Below are 23764 nucleotides of genomic sequence, written 5' to 3'. Positions count from 1 at the left end.
ACGGGAGAGCTCTGACAGCTACAGAGGTTATGAACAATATTGCAAACCTGATACAGAGCAATGCCAAAAATTCATCTTGATGGCACATTGCATTTGGTTGTAGCTGTAATAGAAATCAAGGGGGGGGGGGTGGCCATTGCATGGTGAGCAGTACACTTTAGTCAGAACACACATTTAAAGACTATTTAGCGGATCTCAACAGTGTAGATGACGATATGTTTTGGGGGAAGCCTTTTAGCAGTTCTAGCAGCAGGGAAAACCGACACAGTTAATACAGGACACAAGAGCTTGGGATTGCACCTGAGAGAAAACTGTTAACAGATGCAGCAGCCTTTAAAGGCATTTACAGATTAATATCAGGGTGGTCATACATGGTGATAAAGGCTAGAATATTTTTAGAATTAGGTTCCCTTTATGTCAGTAGTCCTTCTTGCAGCCACTGCACGATGATGATTATTACGGGATTCTAAATGTGAAAGGCTTCTTTGGTAGTAAAAGTTACTGCACTCTATGCGGAAGTGCTTATACCCATATGCGCAACTATAAGTTTTGCTGCCATTTGTTTGGAACTTCAATGTGCACTGGGTGTGGCAAAGGTGCCCCAATCGTAAACTCCCGTAGACACTTAAGTATAAGTCGATCTCACAGATAAGACAACAGCAGGGTTCCAAAATCATGGAATTTGATATAATCCTCAGATAATTTGGAGGGTAAAGTTTAGGAGAGTGTCTATAATTTTGTCCAATTTTACCCATGGCCAGATCCTGAAATATGAATTACCAGTAATTGTTATCTAAAAACGTACAGTCTATTTTTGATAAAGAAAAAGGTCATAAGATACAATTTATTCAGTAACTTTTAAAAATTCTGGTCAACATCTTTTTAAACATCTTTTCTACATCTCTTAGTATTTTTTACAGGCCTGATTCCTATGATCTGCTGCTCTATGCTCCTTTTACCTGATTTTTTGTCTGATTACTGTTTTTATGATATTTGTTAATATGTTAATGTTTTTATCTGTTTTTTAATACTATGTTTTTAATCTGCTTTTAACCTGGTGTAAGCCGCCCTGGGTCCCTTTGGGGAGAAGGGCGGGGTATAAATAAAGTTTATCTTCACAACCTTTTTGGAAACACTAACCAGAATACCAAGTGCACTGTAAACATACTGGTGGAACCATTACAGTAACCAAATCTTTAAGGTGCCTGGTATGAGGCTCTACATTTAACACATAACTGTAACATATAACACAACACTTCAAGAGTGCTATTTAACGTGCTGGTTTCTCAGTCTTCAAAGTCTGACTTGTTCTCATCAGAATGTCCACATAACTGCTGGAACTGTTCTTCAGTGGCATCATCAACATAAATGTCCTCTGTCACCATCAATTGAATCAGTGTCAGATGCTGATTCATCTGTGCCCTCATAGATGGCATCATCTTCTGTGCCATTCATAGCATTGCTGATCCCACATTTTAGGAATGCCTTTCACCACCATTTCTGGTGGAATTGCATCCCAAGGATCCTTTACCCATTTAACAACCAAATCAATGTCTGGTTTCATCATGTTTCCTCCTTTGGACAACTAAGTTTGACCAGAGCACAACCAGTCCCTCCACATAGTGCGCATTCGGTCTTTGAATGGCTTGATCAGGCAGACATCCATTGGCTGGAGAACTGATGTGAGGCTACCTGGAATAACTGCTAATGTAGCAGCGAGGAGGTGGGCCTTGCCCACCTCTAACCTCGGACTATATGCCACCTGAGCAATACTGTACCTGCTTATACACGCTGTCAGAGAAGGACTGACATATGCCATCTTTCTGCTTTATTCTCTTCCCCTTCACCTCTTATTGCCTTGTATTATGGAACTCCATTCCCCTTGACTTGAGAATGGTTCCCTCTCTTGAGAGTTTTCGGCGAGGCCTGAAGACACTGCTGTTTATACAAGCCTTCTGATTTTTTGGCCTTCTTAACTTTTTTTATACATCTTTTAGTTTTTTACAGGCCTGATTCCTCTGTGACTTACTCTTTTGTGCTCTTTTTATTCTTTTAATCTGACTACTGTTTTTATGGTCTCTGTTAATGTGTTTTTAATATGTTTTTTATCTGCTATTTGTACTAATTTATGTTTTTTAAATGTTTTTTACATGTTGTTAGCCGCCCTGGGTCCCTTTTAGGGAGAAGGGCGGGATATAAATAAAGTTTATTATTATTGTATGTCACCTTGTGCTCTGATCTGTGTCCCATTGTTGTAATGCATGCCTAGAACAAACCCACCCAGAAGCCAGACACACCAGCAGCGACTGTGGAGACCACTCACAGAGGACCCCCTGGACCCAGGATCCATGATCAGATCGGCGGAAGAAGCCTGACATGGCATAGCTGGCCATGTGCAAGACGAGACTAGGCACATCTCGCTCTCTAGCCTTGGACTTAGTGACTTATGAACTCTAAACCCACCAATTGTAACTCCCTGAAATGGACTTGCATACTATGCCTGAATACTCTGTGCTTGTGATCACCAACATTTTTCCAATGTATGTAACTCTGTTTCAGGACTTTGTATTTTCTACTCGGTTGTTCTTGTTTATAAATGTGAAACATTCTCTAATAAAGTTAAATTTTTTTTTTGCTTCTTTCTTTACTTCCTCTATTATGTGCTCAGAACTGATCCCACACCAATAGTGACAGTCGTTTTTTTTAGCCCCACGCCTGGTTGCCTACTCCACACATCACGCAGTGACCATTTAGTACTCTCTTCATTCGTCCAGCCTTTAGGACAGACAAGTACAATCACCCTGGCTGGAATTTAAGTTCTTTGGCATGGTTTTCCTTTTGAAAATTAGCACTGGACACAGCTTTGTGCCATCTACCAGACAGGATATTAAAAGGTTCAGTGTCCTCGTTGTCTTCATTAAAAGGTTCAACCAAAAATTCAAGAGCCCCACATTCTCTAGTCATAATGCCAAGGGGTATGACAGCTTATCATTAAGCAGCTGTTGGTGGAAAGACAGAAGTAGACTTCACAAGTGGCAAGACAAGGTGTCTGACAATAAGATAGAGCCCCCCCCCCCAAATACACATTTTAACACAGCAGAAAACTGGAACTATGTGGAACCTAGCCTAGCATAAAGGACTATGGGGCCGGTACCATGAGGCCAGCTGAGAGAAAGTTTGATGGTTTGGGGAGAATCAAAACAGCACTTTTGATCTCCAAGACGGTTTGCATATTACTATCAGGATGTAAAAATATTGAGAAAAAGTTCTGCATCTTGAATAGGGAAGAAATCATGGCCATGACTACAGGGGATGCTGGGAAGAGACCCTTTTCAATTCCTAGCCCATGTTTAGATAGATGACCATACATAGAAATCGCTCTTCTCTTCACATAACTACCACAGGTGAACAATGAGGTACTCCATCCCTGCAATACAGTGGTTTTTCTATTTTGAATATAAAGAAGCAATAGAGATAAAATAGGCATGACACAAAAGGTGATAATTAAGTAGGCCCCTATTTTGTTGATGGGTATACAGATGCTCAGGGGCAGCTTGTGACCATTTGAATTTAATGGTCTCCCCCACCCCACCCCCAGGCTAGTCAGCTTGTTACTGTGAGTATATTTGAAACACCATGACTGTTACATTTCATGATTTTCATCATATATAGCGCAAAACTAGCTCTCTCAGAAGTCAAGAGTTTGAAGTCAAAACCATTTGGGAAAAAGTTGTGAGAGATGGTAGAAGACTAATTGCAAAAATAGGTTAAGGAAAGTGTTTTAAGAGAAATAGGAGGGAGCAATGATAAGAGAAATTTAGAATCAACAAAGGGGAAATTAAGACGGGCTGTGTGATATAGATTCACATTGATGGCCCTACAAAGATCCTAGCAGGGGATGCCCTTCTGGACTCTGATCAGTGGTGAGAAACTGGATTAATGGCTAACTCCAAGGAAAGATGTCCAAAGTAACTTCAAAAGCTGAGAAGTTGCAAGTTTTAGGGAATCTGTCTACACAGTGCTTTGATCACCCTCATATAGGTGGTCTGTGGTTAAGCTGATGACCATTAAGCAACGCACGCCTGTACTTATGTTGCAGGTTCTCTTGGCACAAGAGAAAACATCCAGAGATGAGAGCTGACAGAGATGGGACAATCAGGAAAAGGGAGATGTGAAGATTAGGAGATCCTGATATTTTTAATAGCTCATAACAAGGCAAATTTTTCTAAGCTGGATACCAGGATTGATTATGTGCCAACTTGTACAGAAGCGGACAGTTATCGTCTTTTTTTGGTAAAAATTAGAAAAGTATAAAAAGAGAAGTGAAACCATTTTGCCTTCCGCAGTTCTGCTTTCCTGGAGGGTTGCTGTCAGATAGGGCTGCTGTGCCCTATCTCCTTGAGGGGAGTTCTTGGAGGAAAACCCCAGTCTGGTTTTGCTACAGAGGGCCTATCAAAGGCAGGCCCCAGCAGAGGCAGCTAAAGCCTGAGTGCGTTTGCCTGCTGAGTGACTGCAGTCGCAGCTAGAAATGGGTGGGGCTCATTAGCCCAAGCCTACCCTCGCACAGGCACCCACTGGCCAGCAGTGGAATAAAAACAGAGCAGCCACCACTGGTCAAAGAGGGGGCTCGTTGGATGGCTGAAGGCGGAGCACTCTGTCGCTATGCTCCACGCTTTGTGAGAGTGGGTAACTCTGGTTCCCTGCGTTGGAACCCATGCTTGTTGTTTTCTTTTTGAATACTATGTACCTGTAAATATAAGTTTGAACGGACGCTGCTGTCTGCTGTGTGCTTCTCCTTGCCGATGCAAGCTTTGCGGCCACAGCTGACACAGAGCGCGATACCATAGTCTTTCGAGACTGAAGGTTGCCAACAACAATGCCCATACTCCCACAGCGCCTGCTGCAACGGCTAGACAAAACAATGTGGAGGAAGCTCCAGGCGTTCTTGTAGTGGGAAGATGTTTTAAATGTGGCTCAGAGTCTCATCTACAACATTCCTGCCACCCCCGCGGCTCCATGACACCTGGGAGGAAGCCTACAAGGCGAAAGAAGTGCTATCGACCAGCGCACGTGTCCGCGGTCGACACAGTTGATGGAAATGATTGCACTGACTGGCTTGTTGATTCTGGAGCAAGCCAACACGTAGCCTGTGAAAGAATGCTGTTTGCGTCCTTGAGGCCAGCGGCGAAAGCCTCAGTCAGCTTAGTAAACGGCTTGTCCTCCCCAATCAAAGGGGAAGGAGAGGTGAAATTACATGGGTTCACTGAATGGCTGGAAGAGGCGTTCGTCCCCCATCTGAAACACAACCTCTTAAGTGTATCTGCACTAACTAAGCAAGGGTATAATGTTCTGTTTAAAGATGTTAAATGTGTGATACGCAAGGGTGAGCAGGTGTGTGCCCAAGGCACTCAATTACGAGGGCTGTACCAGTTGGACACTACCCTGACTCAGAGCTCTGTTAAATCAATATTTGAAAATGCCTGTGAACATCAAGATTGTGTACATTTGCTACATCACCGTTTTGGACATACTAGTTATCGCATGATTGCTAAAACCGTTGCATGTTCACAAGGTTTAAAGGTAAACAAATGCTCCAATTATCTAGATTGCTGTTTGAAAAAGGGAAAAAAGCCGTGCCGCTCCAGTATGCAAGCAAAGCAATAGGGAAACCACACACCCGTTTGAATTATGTTGTGCTGATTTAATCGGCCCCATGCCACCAACCCACGGGGGGCGCACGTTATGCTTTAGTTATAATAGGCCATTATTCACATTTTAGCTATTGTTTTCCTATTAAATCAAAGAGTCAAATCTTTAAAGTCCTGACAGACTGGGTAAAACATATCGAAAGACGTTTCCATCCACATAAATTGTCTCAGCTTCAAACAGACCAAGGAGGTGAATTCTGTTCAGAACGTCTTGAAAAGTGGCTTAAAAATAAAGGAATAAGGCACAGATTGATTAATGTCGCCGTGCCGGCTTAAAATGGGCTGTGTGAAAGGAGGAATGGACTCCTTCAGCAGAAAATGTGTTGTTTACTAAGAGACTCAGGGCTTGGTAAGCAATACTGGGCTGAAGCAATCCAGACAGCTAATTACCTAACAAATAGGCTCTGCAACTTGGCCATAGATAAATTACCCTATGAACGGCTTCACAACCAAAAACCTAACCTAGCACACTTAAGAACTTTTGGCTGTTTTGCCTGGACCCATATGCAGGCAAAATTAAGATGTAAAGGACAAAACAGAGCGCAGCGTTTAATCTTTTTAGGCTACCAACAAGCAGCAAAGAGTTGCAGATTTGCAGATCAACACAATAAGTTAATATGTTCACGTTCAACATCGTTCACTGAGCAAGGATGGCAAAGGGTTAAGGAGAGTTATGTGTCTTTGCCAGAAATACGGCCTGGAGAGTTGTTACAGAGACAGGCTGATAAGGAGTCACCTCCTTCTGAGAGTGAATGGGAACCTCTAAGTGAGGAGGAGGAAAAAGAAATTCCTTTGCAGATCAAAGCAGAATCGCCAGTGCTAAGGCGTTCCAAAAGAGCAACCAAAGGGAAAGCTCTTCAGAGGTTTATCCCAGGTGCAAATGATGTGCAATTGTGTACTGTGATGACCGAACCCCAAAGTTATAATGAGCTGTTGCTGTTGCCAAAACCCGAGCAGGACTTGTGGCAACAAACAATGAAATGAGAGTATGCTGTACTTTGTAAAAAAGGAGTGTTCAGCAGAGTGCTGCTACCCGCTGGAGAGAAAGTGATAGGCTCTAGATGGGTATTCAAATTAAAAAGGGCTTCAGTCGGAGGTCTGACAATGTGCAAAGCAAGGCTAGTAGCCCAGAGATGTGCGCAAACATTTTTTTTTATCACATGTGGTGGCTTTGCCCTAAGGCAAAAGAATTTTGGAAAAAAATACATAGAAATATCCAAACTATTTTTAATTGTTTTATACCTTTCGAACCAGAATTGTTTTTATTGAACATTTTCACTGAAAGCTATAATAATGATTTCAGACATATTTTGCTATATGTAATTATTGCAGCAAGATTAATTTATGCTAGGATGTGGAAGAATTCAGAAATTCCCACTATAGAGATGTGGATCAAGAAACTGTATGAAATTAATGAAATGGATGTTTTGACGGAAAGACTGAGGGATGGCGGGATGGAGAGAATGCAGCAATTATGGAACTCGTTATATGAGTGGTTGGATATACGATTATGAACTATTTAAGTGATGAAAATTATAGAAGCAAAATACGTATTAGCTACAGTTCTGCGATTCCATAGTGTTTTTCCCTTTGTATTACCTTTAACATATGTATTTTTTATTTTTCCTGTACCCATATCCTAAATAAAAAAAGAGATGTGCGCAAACATCTACAAATTACGATGAGACGTTTGCACCTACATTGCGAAGCCAGAGTATAAGATTATGTTTGACATTGGCTGCTAGTCAAGGGTACCATGTCAAACATCTTGATATCGATACTGCATTCTTGAATTCGCCCCTGCAAAATATTTATTTGAAAATCGCTCCTTGTTTTGAAAGTGGTGTACCCGGGGAAGTATGGAAACTACGGAGGGCACTGTACTGTTTAAAACAGGCAGCACATGAATGGAATGTCTGTCTGGATAATGCCCTAGGAAAAATGGATTTCAATCCTTTCAAATCTGACCCCTGTATATACAAAGACCACACAAATGCCTTTGTGCTTGTTTATGTAGATGATATTTTAATTATGGCAAAGGATGAGAACCGAGGGGACCAAATAATACAAGAGATGAAAAAGCACTTCACTCTTAAAGAACTAGGTGATGTGCAACAGTATCTTGGGGTGCAAACTGAACAAATGCCAACAGGTGGGTACCTGCGGCATCAGAAAAACAAAATAATGCAAGTACTTAAAACCTTTAACATGGAACAGTGTAAAGGGGCCAAGACCCCTATGGCCACTGATTTCCTCAAGGGAGATTACAGTAACAGCCCCCAAATCAAGAAATACCTGTATCAATCCCCTACTGGCTCTTTATTATATCTCGCCCAATGGTCATGCCCCGCTATAGCTTATGCTGTGAACTTAGTCGATCTGCATCAGACCCACCACAGGCCCATTGGTCTGCAGTCAAAAGGGTCATAAGATACTTGAAGGATACTAGCCACTACAGCCTGAAAATCGAGCCAAAAGAAACATTGACATTGTCTGCTTATGTGGATGCAGACTGGGGAGCAGATGCTCAAACTAGAAAATCTACCACAGGGCTGCTTATCAAATTTGCAGGTGTTTTGGTGGGTTGGGCTTCCACCAAACAAACGTATGTATCGATGTCTAGTGCAGAAGTGGAATACCGGGCCTTATCGCAATTATGCCTAGAGCTAACGTGGTACGCCCAGTTGGTTAGGGACTTAGGCCGAGACAGCCCACAGCCTATCCTGGTGCACGAGGATAACCAAGCTTGTATCGTCCTCGCCACCACTGATAGACTGAAGGCCAGGACCAAACACATCGGCATCAGGTATGCCAACGTAAAAGATGTGATAAGCAAAGGCCTTATCAAACTCCAATACTTCCTCTCCGAAGAAATGGTTGCAGATGGCATGACCAAGCCACTGGGAGCAACCAGACACCACCAGATGGTGGAAGACTTAGGAATGGTGATAGAATGTAAACCGTAATATTGTCACATATGGACCAGCAATGTATATTATCTAACCAACCATGTAATTGCCACACAATATGTATATGTGATAAATATTTGTATATGTGATATGAAACATGCATGTATCATAAAAGCGTGCTTATGCACAAAACCCAAAAACCCTCTCTCTTGGAGGAGAACCCCGGTCTGGTTTTGACAGAGGGCCTATCAAAGGCAGGCCCTAGCAGAGGCAGCTAAAGCCTGTGCTGAGTCACTCAGCAGGTGCAAAGCGTTTGCCTGCTGAGTGACTGCAGTCGCAGCTGGAATCGGGTGAGGCTAATTAGCCCAAGCCTACCCTCACACCCTCACCCATTGGCCTACCCATTGGCCACCCATTGGCCTACCCTCACACAGGCACCCATTGGCTAGCAGTGGAATAAAAACAGAGCAGCCACCACTGGTCAAAGAGGGGGGTTGTTGGATGGCTGGAGGCGGAGCACTCTGTTGCTATGCTCCATGCTTTCTGAGAGTGGGTAACTCTGGTTCCCTGCGTTGGAACCCACGCTTGTTGCTTTCTTTTTGAATACTATGTACCTGTAAATATAAGTTTGAATGGACGCTGCTATCTGCTGTGTGCTCCTCCTCGCCGACGCAAGCTTTGCAGCCACATCTGCTACACACACACACACTCCCCGGGAACTGTTCCAGGCTGACCAACCTTGGGCAGTGGGAGTAGGTGGGAGAACAAGTGGAAGTAAGCATGACTCAACAGTGGAGACATCAGGTTCTGCTGCTAACCTATAACTTGAAGATTGTTTCATGGATCCAACTTAGAGCTAAGTATTTTAAAGTTAAGTTTATTATATAGCCTCTTGTTTTCATTATATTGTGTGTTCTCTTTGATGTGCCTTTTCCCCCATTGAGGGCTTTTTGCTGTCATTACTATCTTACTCTTAATACTGTATGCCTGCGTTATCTGTGGTTGTTGCATCTGCAGATAACACCCATGGTAGTCCAAGAGGAAGAGGGTGCAGAACTGGAAAAGGCTGAGCCATCTGCAGGTGTTTGAACACATACAAAATTAGCAGAAATTTTCCAGCAGGCACAACAGGTAAAGGACAAAATCCCAGAGTATGACCCTTCCATGGAATATGCTATACATATAACTCAGGTCATTACAACCTGCCTACAACTGCTACAGGACATGTTTGATGAAGTTAAAGAAGGAGCAGCTTCCCATAACAATGTTTCCCCCCCCCCCCCAAAGTACAAACTGCAAGCACAGAGTTTGGACCTTCAAAGTTTGGACAATCTCAGCCTTTGACTTCAACCTCAAGCCCGAAGCCCTCAGCATTCACATGCCCACAACCCTCACCTAAAACCAGTGGCAACGCCTTACATGACATGCGAGGTTGCAGCTCATTGGATAAATGTATGAGTGATGAGATACCAACTGTACAGTAAAGTGTTAATACTTACAGCAGCACAGTGATTGTATAGGAGTTATAGTTTATAAATGTAAAAAAATGGTATAAATGAGAATAGTTTATATAAAGTATTTTATAGTTTTATAATTCATGTAAGTACTGTACGTGTTTATTTACATTTATACAGCCAATGTTATTTATTTATATTTACTGTACATTTACACAGTATTTACATTTATCCTTTATAGGTACAGTATATTTATTAAAAATGCCATTTGCACAGTGTTAAACCATGTGTCTTACTTAAATGCCATGTTTTTAGAGCTATTTACAGAACTGCAGGCTGTCTTTCCGTGTCTCTTAGGCTATTTTAAGAGCTGCAGCCTGTCTCCTTGGGTACTCCATAGAGCGCAGTAGCTATTTAAGCAATTGTGGGCTACGCTCATGCCTCCAAGGCTATTTCTGTAGCTATTACAGAGTTTCTGTAAGGCATTCTCCAGCACAGCATATTGTATGTAATTTGTATAACATTACACAATTTGTGTATAAATTACATCATTTCTATAAACTACATTTTTTTAGCAATTTCCAGCTGGGCTCCAACAGCCACAGATTTTCTCAACCGTGGGGGTTCCTGAACTGAACCCCCATGGACAATGCAGGAGTACTTGTAAACTAAGTTACATTTGCACAAGGAGTAGTGCTTGGATGAACCAGAATCAGCATGTGCCTAGCTAATTTGGAACCCCAGACCAAATTCAGCCATATTGGCAAAACAAAATTTCAAAGCTAAGCAGTTTAGCTGATTGCCCTGGGCTGAGTTCAAAGATGATGATAACAGGGCAGTGGTGGCACACTACCAGTTTTGCATAAGAATCTAGTCTTCTGGGAAAGGCAGATTGGGGTGGAATAATTAAGTGCATCCTTTTAAGGTGCAGGATGCAATGAGGAATAGCTAGAGCTCACATGTTTGTTGATTAACCACCACCACCACCCCCAAAAGCAGGCCAATATCTTAATATGTCAGACCAGTGGGATAGCCTGGCAAATTTTTGGCACTAAGAGAATTTATAAACTCAAGTGAAAAGAAACTGCTGCAGCATAGGGATGCACTTTTGAGGGGCGGAACAACAAATACTCCATCACTTTTATAAACCCAAGGCTGGTGAGGAAACCCACCATTACAACTTCACCAGCTTGAATCCTTTGTTAAGAGCACACATCAGACCACCCCAAAATAATCAAAAGTCTTGAACCCCTTTCCAACCACTGTGGCCTTGTAAAAACTGTGCCATAAATGTTCAGACGTTAGACAGCAGGATTCATGTGTAATCTCACCTGGGAAGACCAGCCCCCCTTTCAATCAGCAAGGAGGGAGGGAGGAGGAGCTAGCTAGGGGCATAAAGCTAATGCCTGCCACCGCGTGAGCCTCTCTGCAGAAGCACGCATGGCCTCTGGGACACCAAGCGCCTCTGGGAACAAAGTGCCAGGTAAGGCACCATGAGTTTAGCATCTGGGTGAGTTCAGCAGCAGGGCGAGGAAGCCAGGGCCCCAGACACCACCCTTCTCTTCCCTTGAGAAGAGGGCAGCAAACAGTGTAGGGTTTTTTAAGTACCCCTAAATAAAACAAAAAAAGCTATGTAGTCAGACAGCCAGCAGCAGGGCAGGGGCTATCCAGTGTTTTGCATTGAGTGTAACAAGTATGACTATATGGGGCATAAGTCATGGGTGTGTCCTCGGTGCAAGGAGTTCCAGGGTCTCAGGGAACGCATCCGCTCCCTTGAAGCCTTGGTGGTCGACCTGGAGAAGCAGAGGCAGACAGAGGAGGACCATGGGGAGACTTCCGGGGACGATCAGGCTTCGTCCCAACCTCAGGTGTGCAGCTCCTCAGCTGCCCGGGTGGGAAGTCGATATCCTGGAGAGGAGGGAAAAAAATCCCCTAGGGGGGACCCCTTCTCCAGGGGATGGGCCCTTATCTGAACGCATTCAGGATACTCCTCGGCGGGAGGGGGGTTGGGGGCTTCTTGTAGTGGGGGATTTGATTATTAGAAACAGAGGGGGGTTTGCAATGGATATGAGGACCGCATGGAGACTTGCCTGCCTGGTGCAAAGGCTGCGGACATCACTTCTCATCTAGACAAACTGGTAGACAGTGCTGGGGAGCAGGTAGCGGTTGTGGTGCATGTCGGCACCAACGATGTGGGCAAGTGTAGTCGGGAAGTCCTGGAGGCCAAATTTAGGCTATTAGGTAGGAAGCTGAAAGCCAGGACCTCCAAAGGTAGCGTTCTCTGAAGTACTACCTGTTTCATGCGCAGGGCCAGCTAGGCAGGCAGAGATCAGGGGTCTCAATGCATGGATGAGATGGTGGTGTAGGGAGAAGAGGTTTAGATTTGTTAGGCAATGGGGAAAGTTTTGGAACAAGCGGGGCCTGTACAAGAGGGACGAGCTTCACTTGAACCAGAATGGAACCAGACTGCTGGCACATAACATTAAAAAGGTGGCAGAGCAGCTTTTAAACTGATCCCTGGGGGAGAGCCAACAGGAGCTGAGGGGCATCCGGTTCAGGACTCCTCATCCCTATGGGACGAGGATGGGGAGGTTAGAGAACAACAAGACAAAGGCAGAGTAGGAGAAGAAATTGGGAAAGGTAGCGTGATGGGATGTGATAGACGGTTTGGCACAATGAGAGGATGAGGAGACAAAAGAGCAAAGAAGCAGCCCATCCTGGGGCATTCCATGTACAAATGCTTTTATGCAAATGCCTGAAGTCTCCGAGCAAAGATGGGAGAACTGGAATGTCTGGTGACAAGGGCAAACATTGACATAGTGGGCATAACGGAAACCTGGTGGAATGTGGAGAATCAGTGGGATGCCACAATCCTGGGCTATAAACTCTACGGGAGGGACAGGGAGGAGCGTTGGAGGTGGGGTGGCTGTTTACTTTAAGGAAGGAATAGAATCCAGCAAAGTAGAGATTGAAGGTGGGTCCGACTCCACCGTAGAATCGCTGTGGGTTAAATTACCAGGCCTGAGGAGCGATGTAATACTGGGGGTGTACTATTGTCCTCCAGACCAGAAATCGGATGGGGACCTTGAAATGAGGAAACAGATCAGGGAGGTGACAAGGAGGGACAGGGTTGTAATCATGGGGGAACTTCAATTATCCTCATATTGACTGGATCAATTTGTGTTCTGGTCACGAAAAGGAGACCGGATTCCTTGACATGCTAAATGACTGTGCCTTAGGGCAGCTAGTCATGGAGCCCACCAGAGGACAGGTGACTCTGGATTTAATATTGTGCGGTACTCAGGACCTGGTTAGAGATGTCAATGTTGCTGAGCCATTGGGGAACAGTGATCATGCTGCGATCTGTTTCGACATGCACGTCGAGGGAAGAATACCAGGCGAATCTCTCACAAAAACCCTTGACTTCTGACGAGCGGACTTTCCTCAAATGAGGGGGCTGGTTAGAAGGAGGTTGAAAGGGAAGGTAAAAAGAGTCCAATCTCTCCAGAGTGCATGGAGGCTGCTTAAAACAGTAACAGAGGCCCAGAAGAGGTGTATACCACGAAGAAAGAAGGGCTCTACTAAATCCAGGAGGGTGCCCACATGGCTAATGAGCCAAGTTAGAGAGGCTGTGAAGGGCAAGGAAGCTTCCTTCCTTAAATGGAAGCCTTGCCCTAATGAGGAGAATAAAAAGGAACATAAACTGTGGCAAAAGAAATGTAAGAAGGTGATATAGGAGGCCAAGAGAGACCCTGAGGAATGCATGGCTAGCAGCATTAAGGGGAATAATAAAAGCTTCTTCAAATATGTTAGAAGCAGGAAACCCGCCAGAGAGGCAGTTGGCCCTCTGAATGGTGAGGGAGGGAAAGGGGAAATAAAAGGAGACTTAAGAGATGGCAGAGAAATTAAATTAAATTCAGGGAAGTAGAGGACAGGTCCTCTCATGGATTGAAAACTGGTTGAAGACCAGGAAAAAGAGAGTGGGTGTCAATGGGCAAATTTCACAATGGAGAGAAGTGAAAAGCGGTGTGCCCCAAGGATCTCTCCTGGGACCGCTGCTTTTCAACCTCTTCATAAATGACCTGGAGACAGCGTTGAGCAGTGAGGTTGCTAAGTTTGCAGACAACACCAAACTTTTCCAAGTGGTGAAGACCAGAAGTGATTGTGAGGAACTCCAGAAGGATCTCTCCAAACTGGCAGAATGGGCAGCAAAATGGCAGATGCGCTTCAATGTCAGTAAGTGTAAAGTCATGCACATTGGGGCAAAAAATCAAGACTTCACATATTGGCTAATGGGTTCTGTGACAGATCAGGAGAGAGATCTTGGGGTGGTGGTGGACAGGTTGATGAAAGTGTTGACCCAATATGCGGCGGCAGTGTAGGCCAATTCTATGCTTGGGGTCATTAGAAAAGGTATTGAGAACAAAATCACTAATATTATAATGCCGTTGTACAAATCTATGGTAAGGCCACGCCTGGAATATTGTGTCCAGTTCTGGTCGCCACATCTCGAAAAGGACATAGTGGAAATGGAAAAGGTGCAAAAGAGAGCAACTAAGATGATTACTGGGCTTATGAGGAAAGGCGTTTGGGCCTCTTCAGCCTAGAAAAGAGGCGCCTGAGGGGGGACATGATTGAGACATACAAAATTATGCAGGGGATGGACAGAGTGCAGAGTGGACAGAGAGATGCTCTTTACACTCTCACATAACACCAGAACCAGGGGACATCCACTAAAATTGAGTGTTGGGAGAGTTAGAACAGAAAAAATAAAATATTTCTTTACTCTCGCAGCGGTGATACAAGCTCCTAGTCCATGGACTTACTACTCCAGCTGGATGTGGACATGCTAATCGGGGAGGCTCTGGAGGCGTACAGAGTTCTCCCTCGACAAAACCAACTACAGATGGTCAAAAAATTGAAATGGTCTGGCAGGAATTAACAGACATTATATTGACCCAATGTTCTCCTGCATCTTCAAAGAGCTCATCTCTACAAGACCTTCAAACACCATCCCTAGAAGTAGACCCCCTTTGAAAGTTGCCCACTCAGGCTGGGATCCATCAGGAGCCTTTAGGTGGAGGAAGTTTGCCTCCCTCCTCTGTTCATGGATGCCTCCCCTTTCCAGGGTCACTCTCTGTAAATGGTCCCCAAAACAACTGGGGAAATTCCCTGGCCAGTCTGAATAGTGGCAGGAGTGATGTTTTACGGACAGTTGATGTTCATTGTGATTGCTCACCACAAGAACTTCTAAGGAGGGAATAAAGTACAACTGAGCGTCCGGACAAAGTTAAAGCAAAATCTATTAACGACACTGATGATGTGAGAGACGCCAGCCCCCGAAGAGACTCATTAAAAATGAAACAACAAAACATAGCAAACTACCCGGAGAATGACCAAGTGGATACCAGGATCAGTTTGGAGCTTCAGGAGGAGACATACCACATTGTCACCTATTCGACACAGATATCTGCTCAATGTCCCAATACTGATGATCTTACAGTAATTCCCTTCCCTTCCCAATCCGGACTTCAGTGCCTCAGGGAACGATTCCTACTCCATGTGTGTCCTCTGATACCTTGGAAATTGAGGTCCTGATGCAAAATGATAAATGACTAAATAATCTACCTCTGGCCCATGCCCCCTCTTCTCATGCTCTGAAAATACTATCATGCAATATAGCTGGTTGGGGCATAAAAAAGCATGACAAGGAACTGTTAGATTATCTTAAGACTTTTGACATTATAGCATTGCGGAAACTTGGGCGAAGGATTCAATACACATTCCTGGTTACAATGCTTACTCCTGTCCAACCATGCAAGTCAGTACTAGGGGACGCCCTTCAGCAGGCCTAGCTATGTTTGTCACAAAATGTCTCAATTCAAATCATTTGGAGATAAGGCAGGGCTGCTGCATAGTGCAAGCCATAATGACATTTGTGTTTGAGATGAAATTAATTTGTGTTAACGTCTATTAATTAACCCCTTCCCTTAATTCCACCCAACGATCTTTATACTGGGGCAATCTTTTGTCTTATGTAGAAACTATAGAAAGCTTGCATCCCTCAGCTCAGGTCCTGATTATGGGTGATATGAACTCCTGGGTGGGCAGCTCAAGGCCAGTTTTCTATAAGGCATTGAAAATATATGAGGATTCAGCTCTCCCCCCGATCTGCTTGCTCAATAGACATTCTAAAGACTGCCACCTTAATGCTGCTGGTATTGACTTTGCTAAATTTAGCATCAGCCTTGATAAGGTATGGCTAAATGGTCTAAAAGACTTTCCATATTCGGGGGAGTTTACCTATGCCTCTGCCCTGGGTGCTAGTGTGGTGGACTTTATTTTGGTCCCTATAGGACTGAGACCCCATGTGACAGATTTCTACATAGGTGATAATACCATGAGTGACCATCATGACTTTGGACCTATATGTCCCCACATTAGAGACTTTATCTAGGCTAGAGGATAGTGTGGAACATAGCTATAAAATACGGTGGGATAGCAGTTCCCCTGCAAAACTCCAACAATTAATTATGGGAACTCAATGTACTAAATACCTTTCAGATATTTTAAGAGAGGAGGATACTACCGTTATAATTAGATCTTATGAATCCCTCGTGAGCTGGCTTCGTCAGGAATTAGGATGTAAGATGGGGCTGATGGGCACCTGGAGAAAGGGATTTAAAAGGGAGGGATTTGACTATGAATGGAAGGATGTGAAGCAGCAAATTAGAGAAACATACCGCAATTTTAGAAAATCCAACAATCCCAGGTACCTGCTTAAGTACTCTGAACTTAAAAAACAGCTAGGTAAAATAACACTGGAGAAGAAACAGAGGTTTTACCAAGGGCAACGGGGGAAGTTATTACAAGTAATTCTCTCTAAAAATAGCAGAGTTTTTTGGTCTATTGTAACAGGCTCACTAAGACTGGAAGGAGGTGTTTCAGCCCAAATCTCTCTCTCTCTCTTTGGGTACAACACTTTGAAAAAATGTTCTTGGATATTAACCTCCCTCAGGAAGGATGTGTAGATTTCTCTGAATCTGAGCTTCCTGTATGGGCCCCAGTGGAACCAGAAGAGGTTAGTCAATTAATTGGACATCTTAAAAGTAAGGCGGCTCCTAGAATTGATGCAATACCCCCTGAATTGCTGAAAAATGATCCTGATTGGTGGGCATGACTACTAGCTCCTCTTTTCTCTGAAATTAACAGAACGGGACAAATCCCACAAGATTGGTTGACCGCAATCATTGTCCCAGTCTTTAAGAAAGGTGATCCTGACTCCCCGGCCAATTTTAGGCCTATCAGTTTATTGTCAACTGTCAGCAAAACCTATGCAAGTTACTTATATAATAAGCTCAGGACCTGGGTTAGCTCCCACTGCATTCTCAGACCACAGCAAGCAGGTTTCAGGCAAGGTAAATCGACCATTGACCTCCTGCATCTTATTGACAAGCAAGTTATGGCATCCAAGGCAAGGCTGTATGTAGTCTTTATTGATTTAAAAGGGGCATTTGATTCAATAGATAGAGGATTGCTTTGGAACAAGCTTACCTTACTAGGGAGATAAAAGACTTTTGCTTCTAATCAGATCTCTGTACACCAACACATCCTGTAAGGTGCGGTGTCCCCAATCTGGGACTTTGTCCCAGAAAATAACTACCAATAAAGGGGTCAAACAGGGTTGCATCCTGGCACCTCTACTGTTCAACCTGTTTATGAATGACCTCGCTCCAGCCTTGGAGAATGTTAACAGCCATTGTCCTAAGCTGGGCAACCTTCGGGTGCCACTGCTTTTATATGCAGATGACATGGCTCTAACCCGTGTTGGCCTTTTGAGGTTGCTTAACAAATGTGCTGAATATCTAGCAACCAACAAGCTGGAGATTAATTATACCAAGTCCAAAGTTATGATCTTTCCAAAGAGTTGGAAGTCTTACAGCTGGATCTGTAAGGGTAATAAGATTGAGCAAGTCCACCAGTTTAAATACTTGGGTTTTACATTTCACTATAGGCACTCATGGGCTTCCCATCGCAGCTCAGTACTTAACTTAGCTAAGCTTTCATCGTCAGCAACTGCACAATTTTATCATACCCAGGGCAACAGATATGTTCTGGCCGCCCTGGAGGTTTTCAAAGCCAAGACTGTTAACTCAAGTTTTATATGGTGTTCCGGTCTGGTTCAAGGCACTAAATCTAGCTACGGAGCATATTCAATCTATTTTCCTTAGGAAAATTTTAGGCATGCCGAGATGTGTCCCTTACTCCGTTTTATGCCTTGAGACAGGTCTTATCAGGTTGAACACAAAGGCAGGGCTAAGATTTGCAAAGTTTTAGCTTGGTATCCTTTTCAATGTGGTCAATGACAATCTGATGTTCCAATTGGTATCAGACTCGGTCCTGCCTTGTGGGATCACCATTTTACACACCAAGTTAAAATTAATTGGTCTCGATATTGAGTGTCTGGGTATTAGGTATTGGCAACCTTCAGTCTCGAAAGACTATGGTATCGCGCTCTGAAAGGTGGTTCTGGCACAGCGTCTAGTGTGGCTGAAAAGGCCAATCCGGGAGTGACAATCCCTTCCACACCAGGAGCAAGTGCAGTCTGTCCCTGGTCTGTCTCCCTGGCTATGGGCCTTCCTTCTTTGCCTCTTAGCCTCAGACTGTTGGCAAAGTGTCTCTTCAAACTGGGAAAGGCCATGCTGCACAGCCTGCCTCCAAGCGGGCCGCTCAGAGGCCAGGGTTTCCCACTTGTTGAGGTCCATCCCTAAGGCCTTCAGATCCCTCTTGCAGATGTCTGGGTGTGTCTGGGTGCGTTGCAGTGTCTGGGTACGTTGTGTCAAACAGCAGCATATAGAGTTGTCAGGGAGAGAATCATGGACATTGAATGTCAAGAGCTAATAAGTTTGGCCAACACCTCCTGTTCCCCATTGCACTTTCATGTACCCATCCAGTTAGGCAGAATGCCATTTTATTTATCCCAGCTGTATAATCTGCAGTTAAGAAGAGCCTTCATGCTGGCAAGATGTAATGTCCTTCCTTCAGCCCTTCTATGGGGCCGGTTTAAAGGGATACCTCTTTCCACAAGGCTCTGTCTTTGTGATCTGAACCATTTGGAGTCAGTTGAACATATCATTTTGTTCTGCCCTTTCATAAGACCTAGCGTCAGAAACATCTTATGCCCATCCTAGCGCGCTTCTGGGGATGGGCAGAGGCAGATGTGCTACAAGCACTTTTGTCAGCAGAGAAGGGAGAAACCCTTATCAACATCTCGTTTTGTCGCCACCGTCATAAGTACATGGGAAATGAGACAGGAAGCTTAGCCCTGTATGAGATCAGCTAATGGGGGCACTATTGACTATTGGATTTTTCCTGTGTATGTCATGCATTTATGGATTATGGAGCCATCTTCTGATCTTATATAAATTTTGAATTTTATTTGTATATTGTTTTGATGTATATGTATATGCCAATAAAGGTTACAACAACAACAACATCATGCTGTGTCATTATATCTCATTGGTTCTTCAAACAGTCTCATTGATCTATTTTGAATTAAGGAAATGTACTTTTGTTACATAAGATTTTGGCCTTAACTTTTGATAGAATTGCAATATTTCACTCAGGTTTTTTCATTGCATTCTGCTGAAATTACACACCCAATGGTATATAACATGATGGCATTATTCCTAAAAACCGTGATTTTAGCCATTTTGGTCACTACTGCGCATCACCGCCCCTGTGTATGTCAACCAGTGCGGCCTGCCCCCTTAGCGGCACCACTGCGCAACCCGAGGAAGAGAGAAAATAACTACATGAAATTTCTCAGCAAAAAATATTAAGGGTCATAGCCAAGCATGATCTTGTTTCCTTCACCTGTCTGCACCAGGTGGAACTCCTGCCTGTCTTAACATTGAAGATGTTGTCAAGTCCCTTAATGCAATGCAGGCATGAAATTTTTTTAATGCATTCTGAAAGGTTACCCCAAATGATGGTATTGAATGCTGCAAAGGAGTCCAACACAGCCCAGAAGATCCCATCTGAGGTCACAAGAGTAACCCAAAAGTTGTTTCAGTCCCCAAACTAAGTCAAAACCCAGATTGAAAGCTTCTCTAAATACTCAATTTCATTCAGGAGTCTCTGGAGTTGGGCTGCTGCCACTGCCACCACACCTGCATATCCAAGAATGCTCTTCCTTCCAAGAATGCATTGGGCTTGCAGTTTGCTAGAAACTATTAGAGAGACTTGGTATGCCTACTCAGAAGTCAGTCTATGCATTGTTTAATACACTTGGTGGAAGTGGGAGCATTACCTATTAGAGAATCAGAAACCATTTTGCAAGCTGGTGTGATGCAATAAAAGTTTGAGCAATGAATCAACCGTGGTTCAACTCTTATCTATGACTTGATCTTATTACACAGTCTTGCGCAAGTCATGTGCTCTCAGCCTCAGTTGCTCCTTCTGCAATATGCAGATAACATTACAGAATTATTGTAAGAAAAACTATTCACACTTAATACTTTGGCTTGAATAAAAGTCTAAGATCATTTGCAAATTCATCAGAACCTACCAAAAATTTTCCTTACAGGTCCAAAGAACCAGTTCTCCCAAATGCTTTGCAATTCTGAAAGCAGAGGCAGGGAGAACATTCCCAGGAGCCTTATGGTACTTCAAGTTAAATGTCTAAAATGAAGCTATTTGCATTTATAGCATTTCAAACTTTCCCTCAAAGAATATTCTTTCTGGTAAGAATACTTTGCTCCTATGTAGGGGAGCAGAGTGGCATGCAGCATTGCCACCATTCCCTCTTGGTCTTTTCTGACTAGGTAACCTCCCTGTCCAATAAACAGTTTTGCTAAATTTCATGCTATTTGCTACACACAGAGGAAAGGGCAGTTCGGTTAACTGCTTCAACACTCTTAAGTCTTGCAAAAAATTCTTTCAAAGGGAGTGTCTGCCTCTCATATAAACTTAAATTCCAGAGACCTTCACTATGGAGTAGACAAGCTCCCAATTATGTACAGCTGTGCTGGTGCTTTTGCAGAGGTGCAGTACATTCCTTACTGGTGCTTCTATGGAGGCACAATTGAGCTGGGCAGGCAAGAACTAGCTATTCTGACCTTCATTGGTTCCAAGTTACATACAGACCTTCTAATCTCTTCATAAGTAGTGGGGTTGATGTACAAGGACTTTTCCGGTAGGAGAAAAAAAACAACAGTTAACCTCAACCTAGAGCAAACTACTAAGAATGGAAAATGAAACTGGACAGGAGGAACTGCTTTCTACCAAGGGATCATCTTCAAATTACCACCTACTCCAGCAGGGAAAAGAAAGGTTCCTTGTACAAGCACTGAGTCATTACTGATCCTTGGGGTGTCACCACTTCTGCAAGCCTATCAAAGCAGATTATAAGCAGGGTGGTTTGTCATTGCCTTATCCAGTCATGTTAACTTTCCCCCAGCAAGCTGGGTACTCATTTTACTGACCATGGAAGGCTGAGTCAACTTTGATCCAGCTACCTGAGATCCCAGTTGCTAGGATCAAACTCAGATTGTGGGGAGAGTTCTCAGTTGCAGTACTGCAGCCTACCACTTTGCACCACATGCAGCTTATTCCAGTAGGGGGTCATCACCAAATTCCCAACTGCTGACAAATTGCAATCCTAGAAAAGTCAGTGATGATTTGTGTTCTTTTGTAGGAAAAAAAGCCATGTGTGAAGTATTCCGTGCTTTCAGCAATCCTGCATTACACACCAACACTGCTTACTCATGCACTTTTGTAATACAAGTCTTTTCCCCATATCCTGACAGTAAATGAAGAAAGTTCACTATTGAAGTTATAATACATTTCAAATTAGTGTTCATGGGATGAGGCAAGTTTTTGACTGACCACTTCTGCCTAAGCTCATCTTCACCACCCCTCAAGAACAGATGGGTGGCTTGGTTTAGGCCTGCTGGCTGACAAGTTCTTTGTTGGAAAGTGTGTATTCAGTGGAATCAGAACTTTGTTAGCAAGGATAGAATTTCACATTGGTTTAACTCACTAGCAACTGGAATTTTGAAGGGAAAGGCTCTAGCAAGGGACATCTTTTAAAGATAGCAAAAGAGTCTACTAGAGTAAGAAACAACCTAGATGCGTAGTTTCTCCCTTAAAAATCAGAACCCCCTGAAATTTATTAGTGCTAATCTCTTCACCCAGGATGTTCACATTTTATTGTGAGTGGGGGTGGAGGATGAATGACTCTTAGGACACAATGCCTGTGCGCACTGATTGAGTGCAGGTGTGCAGTTCTGAGATTTTTCCCCAGGTGTTACATTGCATTAGCAAGACAACTAAATAGATTAATAGGACAGCACTATATTATCTTCCAATGAATCCAACACAAACCAAGCCTAAAGCTTACAAATTCAGCCAAGGTGGTGTAGTGGTTAGGGTTAGTGTGAAATTAGGGCCTGGGAGATTTAAGTTTTCCACTCAGCCACAAGATTCACCTTACACAATGACCTTGGACCAGTCATCAGCTCTCAGCTGAACCTACCCCACACAGTTGAGAAGATAAAACAGGGAAATATGTACTACCCTGAACCCCTTGGGGAAGGCTGGGATATAAGAATGCATTATAATTTAGTGTTTTTACATTGAGAGGAGAAAGAGCCAGGTTGCTACAAAGCAGTAGAGAGAGCACAACCACCATAGCCCATGAACTGCACCTTTCAAGAAATACATTTCAGCTAACTGGCAAAGAGTCAGGCTTTTTCTAGCTTGTTTTGGTATTCAAGAATAAACTTTCTAATCCAATGCAGAGAGCCTGTGGCCTTGACCTGCCCAGGCTTCTTTCATATCACTCTACCCCACTTAAGTTGAGGTATTTGTATGCTAAAAGTAGCTATCTGCCTATTTTTTCACAGCCAAACAAGCTTTTGTCAAAAAGTTTGTAAGTCAAGAAGAGCTATCTTAATAGCTAGTCAGAATTAAACTAGACTAGCATTCTTTACTCCCAATTAGGAAAGACTATGCAGGGGTCTTTACCAGGCCCACTACCAAAGTTCATAGGAGGTGAGGTCAGGAATTGAGCCTAGGATATCTTGGATGCAAACCAATTGCTCTACTTTAAGTTCTAGGTTCATTTACCCACAGAAGGGGTTCAAACAGCTATTGCATTCAACCATGTTTACCTCATAACACTTCCCACCATTCCACAGAGCTAATATAAGTCCTAGGGAGACAAAATGAAGACAGTTCTCTTTTCTCATGACATAATTATCTCTGTGAGCTACATACTTGCTATTTATGAAGCTCTATATCACATTGCTTATATCACTAACTAGAACTATTAGAATCCATGAAAAAAGATAGAGATAGGATTTTTACCTATAAAAAAAGATAGTGGCTAAACCCTAAAGCTTGTTACCAATTTTCATGCCATTTTGTTGGCTTTAGGTTTGCCTAAGTTTTTTAGTTCTGTTAAATCCTCTTCTACAAAACCCCCTTGTAGCTATCTTTTTTTCAAAACTTCCATTCTCCTACTCTCAAGTCAAAAATAAAACACCCAAGCCTCCTAAATTAGTTGCCTTGCCAGTAACTCCATCACCCCTAAACAACCCTTCAGCAATGAACATAGATAGGGGAATTGCCCTATTTATACATATTCTTTAGCTCCACCCATAGCTTCTTCCACCTATCACATACCTGT

The 23764-nt window shown here is 43.4% G+C and overlaps 1 pseudogene; it reads left to right on the top strand.

Annotated features, from left to right (window-relative positions):
• LOC136645985 (interferon-inducible GTPase 5-like) overlaps positions 1 to 23764 on the top strand; it is a 105710-nt pseudogene that overhangs the window by 66758 nt on the left and 15188 nt on the right.

This window comes from Tiliqua scincoides, chromosome 1 (assembly GCF_035046505.1).
Source record: "Tiliqua scincoides isolate rTilSci1 chromosome 1, rTilSci1.hap2, whole genome shotgun sequence".
NCBI classification, from domain to species: domain Eukaryota; kingdom Metazoa; phylum Chordata; class Lepidosauria; order Squamata; family Scincidae; genus Tiliqua; species Tiliqua scincoides.
This window is presented reverse-complemented; position numbering and strand designations above follow the sequence as displayed.